Raw genomic sequence first — 23,100 nt, forward strand, 5'->3', positions numbered from 1 at the left:
GGAAGTGATGCAGCCTCCCTGGGGACAGCTTAGCCGTGTGAGTCTCCAGTCCTAAAGATGTGCATACCTTCTGACTCAGCAATCCATTTCTGGGAGTCCTTCCTAAGGAAACAGTTGTAAGTTCATACAAGGTGTGTGTATAAGGACGCTTATCTCAGCCTGGTTTAGAACTGATATTGGGCAATGGGAGATTGGTACATGTACACTATGGAGAACTTGGCAGCCATTTACACAGTGATGGAATTATCAATGAAGCTGCCATGAACATTCTGGTACATGTCTTTTGGCAGGCATAAGCATGCCCTTCTCTTGGGTATGTACCCAAGATGGAAATTCTGGGTCAAAGGATAGATGTATGTGAAACTTGATGCTGCTAAACAGTGACTGTTCCAACCAACCCTCCCCCACCACTTGGTGGCGCTCCACTTGGCCCCCATCTTCACCAACACTCAGTATCATCAGCCTGTTTCATGTTGGCTTTTCTAGGAAATGTGTAAAGGTGTTGCCTTGTGGTTTCCATCTGCATTTCTAAACATATGTCAACAGAAAAATGGATAAACATATTGTGGTATATTTATAAGCTGAGAATTTACACAGCGATGAAAAAGAATGAACTACTTATTCATGTAACTACATGGATGAACCTCAAAAAACAGGACATTGAGTGAAAGAAGCCAAACACAGAAGAGTATATATATATTGTGTGAATCCATTTAGATGCAAATCCCAAACAGGCAAAACTATCTAAAATGTTAGAGGTCAGAATAGTTGCCTATGGGACTGGGGAGGTATCGACTAGGAAAGAGTTGAGGGAACCTTCTGGAGTGTTAGAAATGTTCTATACCTTGATCTGGGTCATGGTTAAATGAGTGCTACATATGTAAAATCTTATCAAACTGAATAAGTTTGCATTTCACTGTAACTAATGTATACTTATATTGAAATTTTAAAAAATATTTTACCAAAAAAGAAAGAAAATAATGTAAATCTATGTTGATTAATCTGGAATTATGTTTAAAATATATTAAATATAAAAAGCAGGTTGCAAAACTCTGTGGACCTTTGGGGCTTCACTCATAAACTCTTCCTTGGTGAAAGTCTAGTGGATCTCATTTTAAGCGAACATAAAACGTGGGGGTTATACTGAATAATAGTTTTTGAAAAGGATTCAAAGTGCATAGGAAGCATGGTATAGACATAAGAAGTAACTCAATTTTTTTTTTTTTTTTGGCCGCACCTTGTGGCATGTGGAAGTTCCCCAACCAGATCAGGGATCGAACCCGCGCCTCCTGCAGTGGAAGAGCAGAGTCTTAACCACTGGACCATCAGGGAAGCCCATCTCAATTTTACATTGATGAGGAAACCAAATTTTATAGCTCTCAGTACCACATTTTGAAGGACTGAAAATATATCCTGTGTCTAGTGGGCCATGATAAAGCAGGAATATCTGTAAATTATATAAAATGGAAACAGATAAAGAAATTTGGAGTATTTTTTTCCTTGTCTTTCTTCCTCCTCCTTCTCTTCCTCATCCTCTTCCTGCCAGTTCTAGCAGGGAAACCTCTTTTTTTTTTTTTTTTGGCTGCGTTGGGTCTCCATGGCCGTGTGCGGGCTTTCTCTAGTTGCGGCGAGCGGGGACTACTCTTCGTTGCAGTGCTCGGGCTTCTCAATGCAGTGGCTTCTCTTGTTGCAGAGCAAAGGCTCTAGGCACACGGGCTTCAGTAGTTGCAGCACACGGGCTTCAGTAGTTGCAGCGCACAGGCTCTAGGGCGCGCGGGCTTCAGTAGTTGTGGCTCGCGAGCTCTACAGTGCAGGCTCAGTAGTTGTGGCACACAGGCTTAGTTGCTCCGTGGCATGTGGGATCTTCCCGGACCAGGGCTCGAACCCGTGTCCCCTGCATTGGCAGGCAGATTCTTAACCACGGCGCCACCAGGGAAGTCCCCAGCAGGGAAACCTCTTGTTCTCTCTTCTGTGGATGAGAATCTTGGCAGCAGGAAGAAGTGTGTGACTTAAACTCAGGCTGGGGTCCTGGTCCTGATGCTGCCACTTCCTGGAAGGGTGACCTTGGGATGATCACTTGTCCTCTCTGAGTCTCAGTTTCATCACCTGTAAAATGGGGATAATAATGCACATCAGGCTGGGTGGCTGGCAGAATCAAGGGAGCAAACGATTGAAGACGTGTTAATAAATTGCCAAAGAATCCCGACACCTCTAAAGTAGGATTGTCATTGCCGGGGTGGAGGAGGCACAGAACAGACTTTCATGTCAGGTGGTCCTGGGTTCATGTCCCAAGTACATCACTTACTGTGTGGCCTCAGGCATGGCGTTTAAGCTTTATGAGCCTTGGTGAGTTGGTCTTTAAAACACTGAGGAAGACAGTGTCTCTAACACAGAGTTGTTCTGATGATACAGGAGATCATGTTTGTAAAATAAGTAGTATAGGGAGAGCCTGGATAGAGGAAATATTCAGAAAACAAAGCAACAGCAAACAGATGTTCACAAGCTGCTCCTAGATCATCGTTATCCTGTTATCATTTCCCGCACTACAGCATCGAGTCCCCCAGGGTAGAAACATGGAGCCAACTGGACCGTCCCTGAGGGTGGGAGCTCATCTCCCCCCTCTGGTGTGGGAATGGTGGCCACCCGTGCCACTCTGCTGCCTCCACACTGGTCCTGGCTCTGCAGTGATTCCGCCTGTGTAGCCGAGCCTCATCCAGATGTGGTTGGGTCCTGACAGAGAGGACAGTGCCCATCAAGTAATTCACTCAGGTCGAGGCCCCTGTAGGGCCAAGCATACCAGAAGGGTCTCTGGAACCTAAGCACGAGCCTGAACCATACTCAGGGCCCCAGGGAGACTGGTCCAGGAGACGGGGCCTGGAGTGGTCCCACCACCCCTGACTTGCTCATGGGAAGACTGGTCTAGGAGAGGGGGGATCTGCAGTGGTCCCATCATCCGTGACTTGTCCACAAGGAATGCAACAGGGAGTGGTGAGCGGTGAGAAGGGGGCACCCCAGATAAGAAGTCATGCACAGAAGGGGCTTGCAAAGGAAGAGGCCCAGCAGCCTGGAAGCCTCCCTCAGGACCCCTCCCCCAAAGCACGTCTCCAGGCCAGCCCCCAACAGGAAGTTCAGTCTACTACCTACTCTGTGCCCAGCACTGCGGCATTTAAGGTAGAGCAGTGGACAAAACAGCTGCTGTCTTCACCTCAGGAAATAGCCTTGGATGGGACAGACAAGTCCCTGGAAATACAAGAGAGCTGTTCACTAATAGGTGTAAGGAATCACCCGTGAGGGTGCCAGCGTTACTGTGCCGGGTGCACACCTAAGCCCTTTTCCATATTATCTCACCGAATCATTGTCACAGAGTCTGGTTCTCAGACGGGGGCACGCCTGCTGAGGGCACTGATGGGGCGGCTCACCCAGGATGGGCTTGTGAGCGTGGAGGTGGAGAAGGCTTGCCATAGGAAGTGGCCTCTCAACCCAGTGGCGGGAGGGCCTGCTCTCTTCTTTCTCTAAGAAGATTTCCAGGGGCAACCTAGGATGTGCTCCATATTCCCAGACTTGACAGAGGGTTTCCCTTTCTAAGTTCTCACCCCGCACTGCCCCCTCGTCTCACCCTGCCCCCTCCGCCTTTTACAAAATTTCCAAGCTGAAAGGACATCGGAGCTGCCCTTTGCACAGAGACCAGGAAGCGGAAACGTCAAGGGACTCATCCGAGGTCGCCCAGCTGGTCCTGGCTGAGCCTGGAGACCCAGACCTCCTGGGTCCCACTCCAACATTTTTCCGCCATGTGCTTCGTGGGGCTGCTGGTGAGGCTAGCTAGGCCAAGCTCCGGGCTTTGGGCTCTGGGGTAGAGATGATAGAGACAGTCCTTAAAGTCCCGGCTTTGAGCTGGGCTGGATGCAATAGGATCTGAGGCTTCTCCCACTGGTAAAGGCAGAGTTTTTCCTCTTCTGCCTTTGGTTGCTCTATTTTCTTCCTTCATTGTCTGAAACCATTTTAGCCTCTCTCAGTGTTGGTTTTGCCCAAACTCCTGGGGGAGGTGACTGTGCCCTGTGCGGTTTGTAATTGGGTGAGGGTATCCGTGTGGGTGTGTGATGAGCACATGTGATGGCACATCTGCCTCTGTCAGCATCTGTCTGTGTGGGTGTGACGTGACTCAAATGCTGAGGCTTACACTCTCCCCCTGCCACTCTCGAAGCAGCTGTATCTTGCCCCCAGGGAAAGAATGTCCCTGGCAGCCGCAAGGCCCACCCCAGGCTGGAATGGCAGCACAGGTGGGGCACCGTGTCCAGCTGGCCCTGTGACAGGGCCGCCCAGGAGGAGAAGCTGCCCCTCCAGTGTCCCCCATTAGTGCTGCCCGATGCAGCTGTTGCCCAGAGGGACCGACTGCCCTGAGAGGAAGTGCCTGGAGGCCGGGCAACCAGTCGACAGGAGCCCTCCTGTGTCCAGCCTGGAGCCTAGTCTGGGGCAGTGCAGCTGGCCAGGAACCCCTGGAGGGCAGGGCCCTGTAACATATGCATCCCATGGCGCCGCATCCGCAGATACGTCCCAGCACCTACAACGCGCCAGGAGCAGGGGCCTGGCCAGGGAGCTTTCAGTGAAGACAAGTAGAAGTTCCCACACTAGTCCTGAGTTGCCTGGCAGTCGTCTCTGGAGGGAGGGGATTGCCCCTTGGAGAGGAGTACTGTAGCTACTGCAGGTCCAAAATCACTGCATCGAGGGGATGGAACCCACACACCATTCGTTCACTCTCGTGACAACAGCAGGCAACCTGATCAGGGCTGTGAGAAAAGCCCAGGAACACAGTTTTGGTGATTTTGAGCGAGGCCCGTATGTGCTTTGGGGAAGGCAGGGTGACATCTGTGATGGGTGTTAAAGGGTGGGTGGGAAGCAGGGGAAGGTGGAAAGGGCAGAGGCACCGCAGTGGCAAAGCTGTGGCACTCAGAAGGGGCACTTCCGGCTTAGCAGAGGAACCAAACCTGATGCCCAGCTAAGAGGCCAATAGGCGCCAGTGTATGGACAAACATCTCTTTGTGAGGGGCGGCAATTCTGGGGAGAGACACTTGGTGAGAACTGGTGGGGTCGGAAAGGCTTCGGGGAAGAGGGAAGAGCACTGCAGGGGGATGACATCCACGAACCCTGAAAGGCTCCCTACTCCCTGCCTTGACCTTAAAGGTCAGAGGCCCAGGGATGGAGGGCCAGGGGCACTGTATCCAAGAGCAGGGGCCCTCAGCTTGTCCCAGTGAGGGGTGGGCAGGGCTTAGAGCAGGGAAACAGGGGCTCAGTGTGTCTAAGGAGACCCAGCCTGGCCTCACCTCCCTCTGGCCCCTCTCCTTCAGCCCCCAGCAAGGTCCCTGCCCCGCACCGGCCACACCTGTGGAGCACAGAGCTGAGCAGATTGAATGGTGCTGTGTGACCTCACACAAGGCACTCCGCCTCTTTGGGCCTCAGTTTCCTCACCCCTAAACCCAGGGCGTTGGGCTCTGTGGGATCTCAAGTGGTTCCCACGTCACCTGCCAGCCCTGACTAACTGGTAAGTCTAGGTGGAGGATTGTGATGCCAAGTCCAGGCTGGGAGGGACAGATGCTGTGATCCATTAGTGATGTCTGCTGTGGCCTCCTGAGAGGGCGGTGGTACACATGCCTTCTTCCTCCAGTCTTCATAACACCCTACGTTCTAACAGGGGGCAGAGGGGCAGGGGGTGGACCAACCTTCTATGAAGAGAGGTTCTCCCAGTCCTTGTGACAAATCTTCTGTGTATTCCCCAGGGCCAAACATCTAGATGGAAAGCAGGTGTCTCCAAGCACCCACCACTTGGCCTCGTCTAAACAAAGACATAGGCACAGTTTCACGCGGAAGAAAAGGGAGGGTGAACACTCCCACATCTGAGTTCTTGGTCTATTTGCTTTCCTGGCATTTTGAAAAATGTATGCCCAGCTGCATTTATTTATAGCTAATAAGAAGGAAAATTTTGTTGTTGTTGTTGCTTTGTTTGTTTTTTGCTGAAACAGAAAAAAATCCATAAAAATTGTCAAGAAAGAAAAGGACAGGCCAAAGGAAGTTGATGAGTCATATAATTGGGTTTAAATGGAAACTAAAATCTTGAGAACTTTAATCAGAAAATAGGATGTGTTTGGGAAATGCATGTGTATCTGTGTGTGTTTGTGAATGTTGTGTATGTTTGTGAATATGTTGTATGTGTATAATGCATGTTAATGCACGAGGCATGTTTGTGTAGTGTAGGTGTGGCATGAACGTGTGTGTGTATTTATTGTGTTCTATGCAGCAGGTGTGTCTGTAGAGCATAGCAGTAGTTTGTGTTCTTTGTCAGTGGTGTGTGGGCTGTGTACAGCGTGCCTGTTGTATATAGTGGACATCAGAATAAGTAGGTGTGGTGAGTGTGCAGGACGTGTGTGCATCACATATGTTTGTGTGACCCACGACGTGTTCATTCTGGGTAGACCCGTGGCGTCCTTGCCCTGTGACTCACTGGCCTTGAGCAGGGCCTGGAGATGACGTGAAGTATCATCAGAGCTTGAGAACAAAAAGCCCTGAGTCTTTTACGGGGCTTGCTCTTCCAAGAAGAAATCAGGAATTTCTGGGGTCTGCTTTCCACACCCTGTGAAGTTCAGGCAAGCAGAAAGAGACTGGATCCAGTGGAACTCCAGCTGCCAGCTCGTGAAGGCTGATTAAAAAGCTTGCAGCTTGGCGTTTCCAAGAAAAATTGTTTATCAAACTTTTCAGAACTTTTCCCCACTTTGGCAAAGGTGGAAAAGGTTCCCGATGGCTTTCTACTGGAAAGTCGAGCAATTTCCATGATGGATTTGGGGCACATGTTTTTAGAAAGTGACCATGTGGTAGGGAAGAAGGTTGCCAGACAGCTGGAGCTCCCAGCACAAGTGTTCACAGTAAGAATTGTTCCCCCCAGCATAGAGGAGGCCACAAAATGTGGCAAATCAATCTCTTTTAGCTGCCCTCAGGCAAGATGTCCAGAGGATTTCATTCTCCCAGGCCAGGGGGCAGAAGGTGGAGTGAAGGCTGCTCTGCTGTGCACACTTGCAGAACTCATGGCACCTTCTTGGGCCTCTGACTTGTCAAAAAGCGTTGTCCATCGGAGCCCTTCCTGCTACTCAGGACTGTGGTGTGAGCCCAGAAGCCACAGTCGTGAATATTTTTGCCAAGTCGAAGGGACAGTCCCGAGGGGCAAAATTGTTCCTGGCACGGGGCCTGCCACTTAGTAGGTGTCCAGTAAATAGCCGTTGAATGAATGAGTAGCCCAGGAGGGACCATCCAAGAGAAACAGGCTGGTTTCCACCCACCGCCAAGCAGAGCTTCCAGGGCAAGGCTGGGGCGGACGTGTCTGCCTGTCCAGCTGTTGGGTTTCCCCTCCCCTTTTCCTGTCCCTCTCCCCATAACCTCGGCTGGTTCCCACGCCCTCTCTCAGGGGCTTCTGCTGTCATTGTTCCACTGTTATCAGGACCCAGGCCTCTGCCAGCCTAGACCCTTCACTGGACCAGGAAAAGGAGAGGGAGAAAGATTATGGGGAACGGGAGCCTCAGGGACCGATGAAGAAAGGAATCAAGTGTCAAATGCAGCTGATTAGCGCAGCCTCAGGTGAGGAAATCAAGGTTTAGCGAGGAATAGGGAAACATTCCCAAGGTTAGGTGGAAAGGGGGTAGACTAATAATGATCATTGTAATTATGGCAATAGTAGTATCTACCACATAGGATGGGATACATGGTGAGATAGTATTTTTAAAAATATTAGCCAGTCTTTTCCCCCAATATTTTCTTGCACTCCCTAGCTTCGCCCACTTCCTGTAGTTAGTTTGTTTTGAGGTACGCATAGAGAATGTGAGTGCTCGCGTGGCCCCTGGGATAACTGGAGGGGACCTAGGGAGGCAGCTGGGGGCTGGAAGCGTCAGTCCCAGGATGCTAGGTGGGAAGCGGGAGCTTGACCGCTCCAGCATTTGTTGGCTCAGAGAATAGGCTAGAATTCTTGGATTTTGAGTTTCAAAAGCCAGACTGTAGAACTTCTAAAATAAAAAGAATAATCATTGAAATTTCAAACTCGGAGGGAGAAACAGAGCTAGAAAAGGAGATCTGAGAATTCACCCAAAATACAGCACAAAGAAGTAAATAAGTGGAAAATAGGGAAGAGTGAGAGGTGTGAAGAATAGAATGAGATGGTCCAACCTATGTCACGCAGAATTTCAGAAAGAGAGGTTGGAAGGAACGAGAGGCAATCTTCAGAGAGACAATGGCTAAGAAATCTCTAGAATTGAAGACACGTAAGTTTTCACGTAGCAGAATCATGCCAGGTTCTGGGCCATCATGGTGCAATTCCAGACCTCAAAGAGAAGGCTTCTGGATCCCCTTGCTCTTAAAATCTTTCTCTTCTGATCACCTCAGCACTAACCACAGGACCTTGGCTTGTGCCCTGGACTTTAGACTGCTTCCATTCGCCATTCTTTGGTGAGCAAATTTTGCCTCCTTCGTGAAACTGGGAGCTTCCTGAGGATAGGAGCCCTTCTCCCAGCCCCTGGTACTGGGGAAGGATGACAAGATACCTGGTCAGAGATCTGGCTAGAGTCCTGGGCAGGTAGCTCAATGCCTCATGTCCCATTTTCTCCACTTCTAAAATGGAATTAGAAATACCTGGTCAGGGCACTCTGAGATTATACACTAGACACCCTGTTCCAGTTCTGTTTAATCCATTGCTTTTTAAATTTCACTGACTATTTTTATTTCTAGATTCCCTCCCCTCTCCCCCGGACCAATTTTGCCTATTTCTTTCTCTTTCTTCTTATATTCATGAAGAACCGTAAAACAGTAGGTTTCGAACTTAGTTTTAGCAGCACAGCCCATTCATCAAATAAAAGTGTATTGTTGGAAAACCAATTCAAGCAGAATACAGGACCTGCTGGTTGAATTGGGTTTGGATGGAGACCCAGAGTCCAGCTGGCTCATTTCCCCCTTTTGCCTTAGATCACCCTTGGGGCACCTTGGCTGGAACAAAGTTAGAAAACCATCCCCATCAGAAGCTTTAATGAAGCTTTCCCCAGAATGTGCTTCTGGGAACTCTGCTTCATGGTGTTTCATGAAAAAAAGTGTTCCATGGTCAAATAAGCTGGAGAAACACTGAATTAACCAAAGTTAATTGGATCTCTTCAGGATTTTTTTTGAGACTTCAGTATTCACATTGTGCAGTAGGAGTCTTTGAGAGGGTAGCTGATGTGCCGAGTTCTATAAACCTACCTGCTTTATTAAGGATTACTCCTATAAGCAGAACACACTAGGGAAATGCTATGCTGGAGAATAACAACAAGAACAACAATAATAATAATTGTTCCTTTGTCTCCCCATCAAGATCTAGTATAGGGCTAGACACTGAAATGGGAGGGGAGGCAATAACTACTCTGGATTGAATATAAGCTTTGATCTCCCCCAACCCCAGAATCTAAAAAGGCCTGTGGGAAGCCCAGTGATTTCCAGGCTTTCTTTTTTCCTGCCTCTGTTCTGCAGCCACAAACACAGCCCAGCAGGCATGCCCATGGAGAGCTGAGGTTCCATTGGTCAGTTCTTCTGACACCTCTGGCTGGGACCCAGCCTCTGTCTCAGGGCTGAAACGGCCCTTTGGCCCAGGCAAGAGGCCCCAGTGCTCCAGCCTGGCCCGTGAGAGCTCTGGGAACCCTGGTTCCCACTTGCCCATCCCTTTCCCGGCAGCCCAAGAGGCTATCCCGGCTTCTCTTTCCTCTTCTAACTGGAGGAAAGAATTTCTGGAAATGCGGCTGGGCCAGTGACAATGAGGCAGGATGCCCCCCCCCTTCCTGCCCTGACCAGGCCAACCCCGCCAGCAGAACCCAGCGCCTCTCGGGGGCTGGGGCCCACAGAGGTAACCCTCTGCAGCCTGTCGGTGCCTCTGCAGAGGCAGGGGAGGGCCAGCTGAGCCCAACCCCTCCCTGGCTGCCCTTCCCCAACTCAGGCTCCGAGAACAGGACAGGCCCTCGCAGCAAGGCCGGAAAAGAGAGGCAGGTGCCCTGGAGCCTCTCCCAAGAGGCCACACCCCATGGTGGGTCTGCAGGGTCTCCTACCCACGGTCTTTCCCTCTTTCCGTCATACGTTGAACAGACACTGAGGGGAGTGGCTGCTCCTTCCCCAGGTGCTGAGATGCGACAGTGAACAAGGCTGGGGGTCCAGAGGAGAGTGGGGTGGTCCAACAGGCAACTCGAGCACGTTAATATAATGGTTTAGGGCTTTGACAGACATACGCACGGCAGAAGCATTTAGTCCAGGCTGGATGAAGAATGTCTGCCGGGGCTGGTGGGGCTTTGCGGGGGCACAGTCTATTAAACAGCTTCCCCGGCTTCATGGCTAAGGATACACGAACTGAGTGAGAACCAGTCCTTGCTTTCAAGGAATTTCCTCTCTGGGTCACTCTGCCTCTCCCTGTCTTTTCCTCTTTTTTTTCTGGTTCCCCTGGCTGGCTCTGTCCCGTCTTTCTCTTTGTCTTTAACCCCACATCTTCCTGACTCCCCACCATGCCCTAGGACTTGTATTCCCAGGAAAGGTAAATAAATACTAGAAATTCAGCAGCCCCCCTTCCCACAGCTCCCTGCCTTGGCGTCCCATCCCCGGGGTCTGGGGGGCTCAGAAAATCTTCCCCATTGATGCACCACTTGAGTCCCCTAGCTTACTTTGTTTCTCTCCTCGGTGACTCTGTTACTATGGCTACACCCACATCAGCCAGCCATCCTTCCTGTGGGGGGAAGCTGGGCAGGAATTTCTGTACTTTAAAAAGTTGTTATTGGGGCTTCCCTGGTGGCGCAAGGGTTAAGAATCCGCCTGCCAACGCAGCAGACACGTTTTCGAGTCCTGGTCCAGGAAGATTCCACATGCCACGGAGCAACTAAGCCCGTGCGCCACAGCTACTGAGCCTGCGCTCTAGAGCCCGTGAACCACAACTACTGAAGCCCACGCGCCTAGAGCCCGTGCTTTGCAACAAGAGAGGCCACCGCAATGAGAAGCCCGTGTGCCACAACGAAGAGTAGCCCCCGCTCTCCGTAACTAGAGAAAGCCCGTACGCAGCAATGAAGACCCAACGCAGCCAAAAAAAAAAAAAAAAAAAAAAAAGTTGTTATTGTCTGAGGGGAAGTAGCCAAAAAAAAAAAGGTGTTTTTTTTTTTTGTTTGTTTGTTTATAAATTTATTTTTGGCTGCATTGGCTACTCTTCGTTATGGTGCATGGGCTTCTCATTGCAGTGGCTTCTCTTGTTGTAGAGCATGGGCTCTAGGCGCACAGGCTTCAGTAGTTGTGGAGCACAGGCTTCAGTAGTTGTGGCTCACAGGCTCTAGAGTGCAGGCTCAGTAGTTGTGGCGCATGGGCTTAGTTGCTCCGCGGCATGTGGGATCTTTCCGGACCAGGCAACAAACCCGTGTCCCCTGCGTTGGCAGGCGGCTTCTTAACCACTGTGCCACCTGGGAGGTCCCTAGGAGGTGTTTTACCTACAGACTGGACTTGGCTTTTCCTCACAAACTAATGGGATTTCCAAGGAAGGGATTCAAGGGTGTACTTGGGTCCAGAGGAGTGAGCAAGGGCCTGGGATGTCTGTCCCTCCCTTAGACTGACAGCTCTCTGATGCCACAGCCATGTCCCTCAGTCTGAGTTCCTTGAGGGCAGGAGCCCTGCCTCTGCCATCTGACTGGATGTGTGACGATGCAGAGGCCCTGCCCCACTCCCCAGGTCTGAGCAAGCACTGGGAGCCCAAGGAGGCCCCTGGATGTTGCAGAAACCAGTGTTCCTTGGGGCTTGCTGGTCAAGATCCACCTCTTCCCAGACTCATCTCTTCACCCATTGCTGGGCTACCCCATCCCCTTTCCTACTCTCCGGAGCCCCGGAGACTCTCAGGCCTTGGCTTTGGAGAGCCACTGCGAATCCCTCAGCCTGGCCCTGGCCCTGGCCCTTTGGCCTCATCAGCCCAGGCTCCCCTGCTCAACCACGCCTTCAGCCTGCTTGCTCTCCAGCCCCCTCCCCATCCCACGTACAGACTGGGCTGCTTCCCACCTCCGTGCCTTTGCTCGGGCCATTCCCTGGGCCTGGAGCTCCCTTCCCATCTCTCCACTTCTCAGTTTCACCATCCTTCCTGGCCCAGGACTGGTCCCACCTCCCAGCAGCCTGCCCTGAGTGCCCCACCCCACGCTGGCCTCTCCTCCCCACTCTGCGGTCCCTCCACGGCCAGGTGCCTGTCACTTTACAGAGACCGACACCTCCACGCTCAGCCCCACAAAAACACACAAGCTGGGGGAGCTGGGGGAGGAGGGCCGGGGCCACAGGATGATGAATGAGGCTGCAGTGGCTCCCTTCCCTGCTGCGGCTGTGGTCAGGAGATCTCCCCTCGAAGAAGCCTGATATTTTCCAGGAATTTCCTGAGGGGAGGAGACCAAGCATTCTGGAATGAGAGCCAGCTGTGGGGTTGAGGCCTGGGGATGGGGAGGAGGGCGCTCCGGGCTTCCTGGCTGAGTCAGCGACCATCCCCAGGTAATTTATGGGCTGAGTCAGGGCCGGGGTGGAGGTGGGGAGGGTCGGGGGGGTGCCTTCTAGGAAGTCTGTCAAGGCGAGAGCAGGCTGACTGGCTGGAAGTGAGGCTGGCAGAGTCCAGCACAGACCCTCCCCTCCCCTCCAGCGCTCGTTCTCCTGCCTGGAGACTAGAGAGGCCACGGCCAAGAGAGGGAGGGAACTGCAGGGGGATGGACGCGAGGCAGCAGAAACAGGAAGCCTCTGGCAGGCCCTGGGGGCTCATGAAGACAGAGGGGGCACGGCTGGCAGGGAGCGGACCTGAGCAGCCCTCAGGGCTAAGTCGGAGGTGAGGAGAGCTGCTGCTTCCAGCACCCCAGCCTGAGAGCTGCCCATTCTTCCTTCCTTCCTCGCCCGACCCCTTTCCCAGCAGGCCTGGCTTGTGCTGAAAAGCGGTTCTGGCTTCTGATCCCCCTTCTACCGTGGACCTGCTGGGCCACGCGGGCTCGGGGGCTTCCTCCTCTCTGAGCCTCAAGTCCTCACTTGGGCAGGATGGCCAGGCTCCTCCGAGCCCCCTGATATGGGGCTACTCAGCTACAGCCAGGGAGTCCAGTCGAATGGCGGTGGCTTAGAAAACAAGGCTGAGCAAAAGCAAGCCTGGGAGAGCTGCCCTCTGAGGCCCGCTGCAGGGCTCGGCCTTGAAGAGAGGTGGGGCTGGGGGTAGGAAGGCCAGCGGGGAGAGGCTGAGCCTGGTCACTGTCACCTCCAGATTGGAGGAGCTGCAGGGGATGCAGGGCAGGGTGTGTCATCACATGCAGGTACACATCCACACCCCCCAGAGTCCCAGGAAAAACCCGTTTCTGCCCACATCACCCAACATGGAGGCTTGGGTCCCACAGAAAGATGAGTCCTGATTTAAGCTCCTAGGAGGAGCTCCCTCCTGCTGACAGTGTGGTGGAAGCGTCCCTTAGGGCGAAGGGGCCCAGCTTTCCCATGTCATTCATGCACAGCTGTTGCATCATCACATCTGTTGCGGAATCATCCCACGGCAGATTCCGAGCCCTGCAGTCTTGGGGCTCCACGGCCCTGGTCTCAGCATCTTGGAGAGGCCCCTGGATTGCTGAGTTTCTTGCTTTGGCTCATGGCTCAAAGTCCTCAAGCCAGAGAGAAGTCCCTATGAGGATGGTAGATTTCATAAACCCTGAATTAGGACGTAAGATCTGAAGAAAAATTTGGGGCATTGTGATATTTTGTAAAGATATAAAAGGAATCTCATTTGTCCATGACTAATGAACAGTTTTTCTTGGTAAGACCAGCCAAGATGCAATCAAATCTGGACAGGAGGGTCCTGAACACACATGGGGGTCAGTGGCAGAGCCCCCATCACCACCCAGCTTTGTTCCCTGGCTGCTCTGTGGAGCAGGGGTACCACGTAGAAGGGTGTTGAAATTATCTGGGCAAGAAATGCCAGAACAGAAATGGTGAGAGGTGGCTGGGGTCTGGAATATGTTGGAATCCAGCTGACAGGATTCTTGATGGACTAAACATGGAGTCTAAGAGAAAAGACTCAAGGACAATTCCAAGGTTTTGGCCCGAGCAACTGAAGGCATGGAGTTGCCATGAACTCAAATAGAGAATGAGTTTTGTTGAACGTTTAATAAATTTCTTTAATTGTCAAAAATCCAGAAATCAGGAATGGCTGGAACCAAGCAGGCCATCTGTGGGGTCCCCACTGCCCGCAGGGACCTCTGGCTCCTCACACCACCCACCGCAGCCCTAGGGGGTCCCAAGGGGCCCTGGTAGAGAAAGAAGGAGGTTCACCTTCCTGCTCGGGGCGGGGGAGGGGCAGCAGCCTGAAGGGGCTTGGCCTCCCTGAGTCCCCTGGGCTGACACAGGAGACCCGGTGCCCAGGCAGGGGGTGGTATTAGAACAGGAAGGGAGGTGTGTGGGCCTCTGTCTGCAGAGACTCACCTCTGGCTCACAGAGGCCCTTTCTCCTCAAACCCGGTGTGCTGTTTCCAGAGCCTTCTGGAGGAGGTGTCCACAGGAGCTGAGGATGGCTGCTTTGGTTCTCCCGGCCACAAACCCCTGCAGGCCCGGCTGACAGAGGCGTGCCTGTGCATCCAGGGCAAGCAAGCACCTGGGGACTCACGGCCAGAGAGCCTGTGAGGATGGCTTTGTGCGGCTCTCCGGTTGCCCGTGGCCAAGTCCCCCGGCCAGCAGAAGCCCTTTTGGCTGCCAAACCTCCTGAATTAGGTTACCTGAGGAAGCAGACTTGTAGCCCATCTGTTTGTCATTGCTTCCCCTGCCTTGGTCCTGCTTGACCTGGGGGCCAAATTCCCTGTCCCCCCACATCTGCCGAGATGAGGGACAGGAAGCCAGTTCTGTGCAAAGAGCCAGGAGGACCACACTTGGTGAAGATACGGGTTCCAGGGCACCTCTCCAGACCTGCAAGGTCTGTGTCTCTGGGGGAGACGTCTTGAACCCTGCATATTTACAGAGTTCCCCGGGTGATCTGATGGGGGTCGGGAGCCGCACGCTCCCCATACTACATGGAGAGACACCAAACTCAGAGACTCAAAGCTGTGACCTTCAGGACAGGTGGCAGGTGGCATTAGGAGGGGTATCCTGGTTGTCTGAGCACAAGAGAACCCTGGATCTTTGAGGGGTCTCAAGGGGGAACTGGCAGAGTTTGAGCCTAAAACAAGGATAAAGCCCCAGAGAGGGGATTGCCGTATGGGTTCAGACAAGCCAGAAACCTGAGCAGGGCTCCAGAAGCCAGTGCCAGAGAGGCCTCGCAGAGGCATCCGGCGCCCGGAATAGGGGTCAGGGAGACTCTGCTTCTCACGGCATGAGAGACTGAGGCCCATCGCTCGGAACCCAGCTCCGTCTCTGAAGAGCAGAATCCTTGCTGCCAGCTCAGCTATATGAGTGGCTCTTGATGTTTCCTGTGCCCCAGGTTGGGAGGGAGGACTTGGGAGGCTGGAACTGGGGCTAGGGTCGGCCTGGGACAGGGGGAAGTGGGACCCCCTTTGGCCTTCATGGGGTGAGCTGGCTGCCATGACCTGCCCCTCCTCCCCGTAAACTCTTAACCCCGATCTGGAGAAAGGCGATCTCCAAGGGCGGGGGCTTGCCCACCCAGAAATACATTAAATAAAGAAATGTGCTCTGCCCAGATTTTACCTCATCAGGATCCCAGAGCATAAGACAAACGGCCCCATGTCTGGCTGGGAGGTGTACTTCATTCTCTCAGGTGAGCCCACAGCCTGGGGGTGAGTTTGGGAGAAGGGAGGAGGATGGTTTGGACCACATGGATCATGAAGACTTGGGGGCTGGGTGGGCCCTGGAGCTTGGCGCAAGGCTCAGTGCCAAGACCTCAGAAACGCCCAGCCCTCCCTGGGGCCTGCTCAGGGACGGAGACAAAACCTAGCACCCTTTAATTGAGGGAGTTTACTCCTGAGATTTGTTCTGGGGGATACACATATGTGTAAAGACTTAGCTATAGAGTTGCTCTTTACTGTTATTTGTAAGCCTGAAAAATTGAAAACAACCTAAATATCCAATAAGAGGGGATTGTTTAATAAATTATGAACCATCCAGAACATAAAACACAATGCAGCCTTTAAAAGATGATGCTGTAGAAGAACATAGAAATAAGCCTAAAGCATAGTAAGCAGGAAAATAAAAAGCTGATAAATATAGAAAATAATCTGATTTATAAAATTTGTCAATTCATTAAGAATGTTGGAAGGATAGACACTAAAACATTGACAGGTTGTAAGATAAGGAGTAATTTTAGATTTCTTCTTTTTCCCTTGTTTTGATTTTGATTTTGGTTATCTGAATTTGCATCTTTTTCTAGAATTGCCATGCATTTATTTATACACAGAGTACAAAAATGATTTAAAAATTATTATCAGTGTTATTATTTTACAAACCAGAACTTCTAAGGTTTGGCTCAGGAAGGAGAATTTCCAGGCAGGAGGGCCAGCTGGATCAAATAGCCCTAACTCTATCTTCCTCTGCTCACTCGCCCTTTTGGGTCACTCTCTTCATTCCCACTGCCTCTCCCTGCTTGCCCCTCAGGATGCCACTGTCCTTTCCATTCTCAGAAACAAGCATAGCTAGAAACCCAGTCTTTGGCTTCTTTAAGCAGAACACAGCTAAGAAACCTGTGATGATTATACTAGGTAGAGTTAATAAGCCCTACGGGGAGACAATAGGAACAGAAACACAGCACCCAGAAGAACTATAAAACTAATCAGGCTTCCTTCAGTGAGGGTTCAGGCTCCCTCCAGAGGCACCCAGGTCCTGCCCATCCTCTGTGAAGATCCATGAGGGGACAGGCTACACACCCAGTCCTCTGTCTCATCTTAATCTTTAGCATCTTCTTCCCAGGTTCACTTTCCACTTTGAAAAACCCATTCTTCCTCAGGTACTGGCTCTTGAGAATGACCTCCCTTCTCAGGAGGGACCCATCATGATATATTGGGAGAGGGCACTAGACTTCAGTCCAGCCTCCTGATAAAAATATCCTAGGGCACCACTAAACCACAGTACTCATTGCAGAGGACATACACCTCACAAGCATCAAAAGACTCTTGGGACTTGAGAAACTTCCAGACCCAAAGGGTAAATGCATGCTTGATATCCCCAAGCCTTTGTTAACACCACTCCATCCACATTCTGCCCCAGTGAAGCCGTGATAGGTAATCAGTGAATTATTTTTCTCCATCAAAAAAACTAATAGTATTTAGCTGGAGAGGGTGTGGAGAAAAGGGGACCCACCTACACTGTTAGTGGGAATGTAAGTTGGTGCAGCCACTATGGAAAACAGTATGGAGGTTCCTCAGAAAACTAAAAATAGAATTACCATATGAACCAGCAATACAACTCCTGGGCATGTACTCGGACGAAACTATAATTTAAGAAGATACATGCACCCCTATGTTCATAGCAGCACTATTCACAATAGCAAAGACATGGAAACAACCTAAATGTCCATCGACAGAGGAATGGATAAAGAAGATGTGGTACATATATACAATGGAATATTACTCAGCCATAAAAAAGAACGAAATAATGCCATTTGCAGCAACATGGATGCAACTAGAGATTATCAAACTAAATGAAGTAAGTCAGAAAGAGAAAGACAAATACCATATGATATCACTTATATGTGGAATCCAAAATATGGCACAAATGAACATATCTACAAAACAGAAATAAACTCACAGGCATAGAGATCAGACTTGTGGTTGCCAAGGGGGAGGCGGGAGGGAGCGAGATGGACTGGGAGCTTGGGGTTAGTAGATGCAAACTATTACATTTAGAATGGACAAACAACAAGGTCCTACTGTATAGCACAGGGGACTATGTTCAATATCCTGTGATAAACCATAAAGGCAAAGAATGTGTATAACTGAGTTACTTTGTTGTACAGCAGAGATTGGCACAGCATTGTAAATCAACTATACTTCAATAAAAAAAAAATGTGGCCAAAAAAACTAATAGGGACTTCCCTGGTGGCACAGTGGTTAAGAATCCACCTGCCAATGCAGGGGACACGGGTTTGATCCCTGGTCTGGGAAGATCCCACATGCTGCAGAGCAACTAAGCCCGTGCGCTTCAACTACTGAGCTTGCGAGCCACAACTACTGAGCCCGTGAGCCACAGCTACTGAGCCCATGTGCCACAACTACTGAAGCCTGCACGCCTAAAGCCCGCGCTCTGCAACAGGAGCAGCCACTGCAATGAGACGCCCGCGCACCGCAATGAAGGGTAGCTCCCGCTCGCCACAATTAGAGAAAAGCCCATGTGCAGCAACGAAGACCCAACACAGCCAAAAACAAACAAACAAACAAAAAAAACCAATAGCATTTAAAAATTGTGATATGAACATAGGTTCATCGTAAAAAATATTTTAAAATTTAGAAAGGTATAAAGAGTAAAATAAAAATACCCTATAATCTTTACACTAAATGGAGATAAGCATTATTGGCATATTTACACACACATACACTTTTAAATAAAATCGAGATAATGTGTGTAGGTGTGTGTTTACGTACAAACACACGCACACAAAATCATGATTTTATAAATGGATATAAAATTATTCACACACACATATATAAAATTCTGATTTTTTCCCATATAAATTACATCATAAGAATTTTCATGGGTCATTAAAATAGTCTTTAAAAATGTAATTTTAAATGGCTTTGTAGTATCCCATTGTATAGCACACTAATTATTAAACCAATCTCCTATTATCAGACATTTAAGCGATTCCCAAATTGGTTGTGATCATAAATAATAATTTAGCAAACATCCTGATACACACACCTTTGCGTACATCTCTGGTTATTTCTTTAGGATAAATTCCTAGAAATAGAATTACCACATCAAAGGATGTGAACGCCTGCAAAGTTTTTGGTGTCTCCCATCAACGCATACTCATCAAATTGTATGAATGAGAACAAAAGTAACAGGGAACCCCAGAGCAGTGCTTTACCATATTTGCTGCACATTCTGAGACCCATAGAAAGTTCCAGGGGTTCGGGTGCACCCCCTCCATCCACCCTATGTGACTGCCTTTTGGAGCCTGGCTGGAGGCTGAAGCCAGCAGCCCCCAGTGCTCCCGGGCTGGGCCTGGCCCTTCCTGCCACCACACAGCTGCCCCCCCTCAACTTCTCAGAAATGCCCCAGAGTCCAGGGGGAGCTGTGGCCAGCCGAGCAGAGGGAGGTCGGGAGGGGCAGTTGCTGTGCTGTGCTTGGTGGTCAGTGCACAACTTGTTCAGGTCCCGCTGGGGCTCCCAGCCCCTGGTGTGGGGCACCAAGCCCTCTCGGAAGCTCCTCTATGGAGGTTTCCTTCCAGCCCATCCTTGTGGCCATCCAGGGAGGATACAGGGCAGGGACCACGCTCTTCTTCTTCACACGGGGCATCCAAGGCTCAGAAGGGTAAAGAGGCCTGCCTGAGGCCGGCAAGGTGTGAAAGATGGGACAGGACCTGGGACTCCAAGACACGACTCTAGTTCTCTCTCCACCACCCAGCGTTGCCAAAGCAAAGAGGGGTGTGTCCCATGGGAAAGTGACCTGGTACAACCCAAGGTAGAGGTCCTGTGAGGAGCATGGGCTCACGCCTGTCATTTTCCACAAATAGTTACTCGGCGCCTACTATGGACCAATCACTGAGGAAAGAGGGGTGACCCAAAGAGGCAGGGCTCCTGCCCTCAAGAAACAACATTCTAGTGAGGGAACCAGGTAATAAACCCCAAAACATGGCCAATGGTGTTCAGAGCTGTGAAGAAAACAAAGCAGGGTAAAGTGGATGGGAAGTGATATGGAGAGGTGGGTAACTTACAGATAGGGTAATCCAGGAAGGCCTCTCTAGGTTGATATTTGAGCAAAGGCCTGAAGGAAGGGAAGGAGCAAGTCCTGTGGGTATCTGGAGGAAGACCACTGAGGCAAAGGGAACAGCAAGTGCAAAGGTCCTGAGGCAGGAGCAAGACTGGCATGCTTGAGTAGAAGTCAGGAAGCCAGTATGGCTGGAATGGAGTGACAAGTGGAGAATATAGGGAATGACGTCACAGAGCTAGCAGCATCCCCGTCAGAGGAGGGAGGGTACTATTTGTGAGCTTCCTCTGGGCCTCAGGTACCATACAGGACACTTGACATCAGTTGTCATGAAACTTTGAGGTTAAGGGGACCTTGCTGTGGCAGCCTGCTCTGGGGCAGAAGACAAGAGAATGGCAGAGGGGCTGGGGTAGGGTTCTACCTCCTGGTCAGGTGTTGATACCAAGGCTGTGGGGAGGGAGAATGTTCTAGAGCTCCAGCCATCCCGCTGTGCTGGGTGCTGAGTGTCCACGGTTGATCAGGCCATAACTCTGCTTCTAAGGGTCTCACAGTCCCTGAGAGACAACAGATGGACACAGTCAACAAGTACATGGCAAGGAAATCCTGTCATTTGGGACAACATGGATGAACCTGGAGGACATTATGCTAAGTGAAATCAGCCAGACCCAGAAAGACAAATACTGCATGATCTCATTTACATGTGGAAGCTTAAAAAGTACAGCTCACAGAACCAGAGAGTAGAATGGTGGTTACCAGGGGCTGGGAGGTGGTAGAAATGGGGAGATGTTGATCAAAGGGTTCAAAGTTTCAGATACGCAGTATGAATAAATTCTGGAGATCTAATGTATCGCACTAGACTATAGTTAATATATTATATACTTGAAATTTGCTAAAGTATAGCTCTTAATTGTTTCCACAAAGGAAGAAAAGGTAATATGTGAAGTAATAGATTGTTAATTAGCTTGGTTGTGGTAATCATTTCACAGTGTGTATGTATATCAAAACATCATGTTGTACACCTTAAATATATGCAATTTTTACTTGTCAATTATACCTCAAAAAACCTGGATGAAAGAAAGAAGGAAAGAAAGAGAGGGAGAGAAAGGAAGGGAGGGAGGGAGGGGGAGAGAGAAAGAAAGAAAGAGAAAAAGAAAGAAAGAAAGGAAGGAAGGAAGGAAGGAAGGAAGGAAGGAAGGAAGGAAGGAAGGAAGGAAGGAAGAAAAAGAAAGAAAAAGAAAGGAAGGAAGAAAGGAAGGAAGGAAGAAAGAAAGAAAGAAAGGGAAAACGCATCTCTACCACATAGATTTGTTAAGTGAAACAAATAAGTTAATGTCAATAAAAGCTGGTCACACAATAGCCTATGAAAAATAAGTGCTCCTCGGGAACTTTCTGTATTTTCTGTTCAATTTTTCTGTGACCCTAAAACTGCTCTAAAAAATAAAGTGGGTTTTTTTTGGTGGGGGGGGGCGCACTGCATGGTGTGTAGGATCTTAGTTCCCCGAACAGGGATCGAACCCGAGCCCCCTGCAGTGGAACTGCAGCGTCCTAACCACTGCACCGCCAGGGAAGTCCCAATTATAAAGTTTATAAATGAAAAAAAATTTTTTTTTAAAAAACAAGCATATGGCATGACAGGGAAGACTTCCTGGAGAAAGTGACGTTTGAGCTGGACCTTGAGGAATGAACAGGTGAACCAGATTTCAAACAGGTGGGGAAGGTGGAAAATGCACTTCAGATACTTGTTTACTGAGGAGGAAACAGGAGGGCCATTCAGCCATTGGCTATTAGGGTGTGGAGAACAGGACCTTGATTTAGGGTTATCACTGGGATGTGGCACCCCTAGAAAGTAGACAGTAAGAAGACAAGTGGATTGAGAAGAGAACCCTGGGGTACATGGCCATGTTGGAAGTGGGGAAGGAGAGCACTAGGACGGGCCTGAGGAAGAGGACCCAAGAGGCAGGAGGACCACCAGGGCAGTGGGCTGACACAAGATTTACGAAAGAGCAATGTGGAAAATGTCAAACATTGCCAAGAGCAAGAGAGAGAAGTGCTGAGAAGGGCCCAAGGGTTGGCAAGAGTTTGGTCCCTGGAGACCTCGGTGAGGGCTCAGTGGAGGGGTGGACAGGGCAGAGGTCAGGAGGTGTACGACTTTCTTATTGCTGTGTAACAAATCACCACAAACTGAATGACTTAAATAGTACAACTTTATTCTCTTCCAGTTCTAGCGGTCCAAAATCCAAAATCAGTCTCACTGGGCTAAAGTCAAGGTGCCAGAGGGCTGGCTCCTTACGTAGGCTCCAGGGGAGAGCCCATCTCCTCGCCTCTTCAGCCTCTCGTGGCCGCCTCTATTCCTTGGCTTGTGGCCCCTTCCTCCATCTTCAAAGGGCATCACTCTAATCTCTGCTTCTGTCATCCCCATCGTCTTCTGCTCTTTGATCTCCTGCCTCCCTCTTAAAGGATCCTTGCGATTACATTAGAGCAACCCTAATAACCCAAGATAATCTCCCCATCTCAAGGTCGTTCATTTAATCACACAGGCAAAGTCCTACATAAGGTAACAGGGACAGATTCCAGGGATTGGGACATGGACATTTTGCAGCAGGAGGCATTATTCAGTCTTCCACTATTCAGGTGGCAGGGGCGAAGAGGGAATGGCGAAGGTGAGTGGAGACAATTCACTGGAAAACGAGTGAGAAGGGAAGGAGGGATGGGACAGAGTCATCCAGACAAAGACCCAGCCTGGTTGGAGAGAAGTGGCTTTTAGGATTTTTTTTTTTTTTTTTTCCCCATCCTGTTGTGTCTCCTTCTCTCCCTCCTTCCCAAAGCCTAATGGGAAAATTAGAAACATAACCCATGAGGAATCAACTGCTTCCCCTCACTCAGGATACCCACCCACCCAGGGGTCTTCCAAGCTCCATGAGCTGAAATCTGCATTTTTTTTTTTTTTGAAATCTGCATTTTGAAAAGATTGATTCTCATTTTATTTCCAATGGCAGGTTCTCCTTAATAAAAAAAAAAAAAAGCTGATTATACTATTAATTTTCCAAGTTCAGATATTGATGTCCAGCTTAGAAAGGTGATGATTTAATTCACGTTCCTCAACTTCCACGTCCACTCAATACCTTCTGAAAAATTTTTCTTGTTATGCAACTGGTTTTCATTCTCCAACTGATTTTATATGTAGCTTAATTTTTTTCCCCAGCTTTAGTGAGATACAAGTGACAAGGGA

At 50.0% G+C, this 23,100-nt stretch overlaps 2 long non-coding RNA genes across 2 annotated transcripts in view; both read right to left on the reverse strand.

Moving 5' to 3' along the window:
* Positions 1-665: 665 nt before the first annotated feature.
* Positions 666-8,638, reverse strand: LOC309644275. Its single transcript, XR_014254339.1, has 3 exons — positions 5,715-8,638; positions 4,563-4,784; positions 666-2,106 (listed from the first exon to the last, which is right to left on the reverse strand). It is a non-coding gene; the product is annotated as an uncharacterized lncRNA (long non-coding RNA).
* Positions 8,639-12,538: 3,900 nt separating this feature from the next.
* The window catches only part of LOC309644262, a 198,106-nt gene continuing 187,544 nt past the window's right edge, over positions 12,539-23,100 (reverse strand). Inside the window, exons 7-8 of the long non-coding RNA XR_014254311.1 lie at positions 20,293-20,425; positions 12,539-19,815 (exon numbers count right to left, since the gene is read on the reverse strand). This is a non-coding gene — a long non-coding RNA (uncharacterized lncRNA). The remainder of the gene's footprint in view (positions 19,816-20,292; positions 20,426-23,100) is intronic.

This window comes from Balaenoptera physalus (assembly GCF_965194825.1).
Source record: "Balaenoptera physalus genome assembly, chromosome: 15".
In the NCBI taxonomy this organism is placed as follows: domain Eukaryota; kingdom Metazoa; phylum Chordata; class Mammalia; order Artiodactyla; family Balaenopteridae; genus Balaenoptera; species Balaenoptera physalus.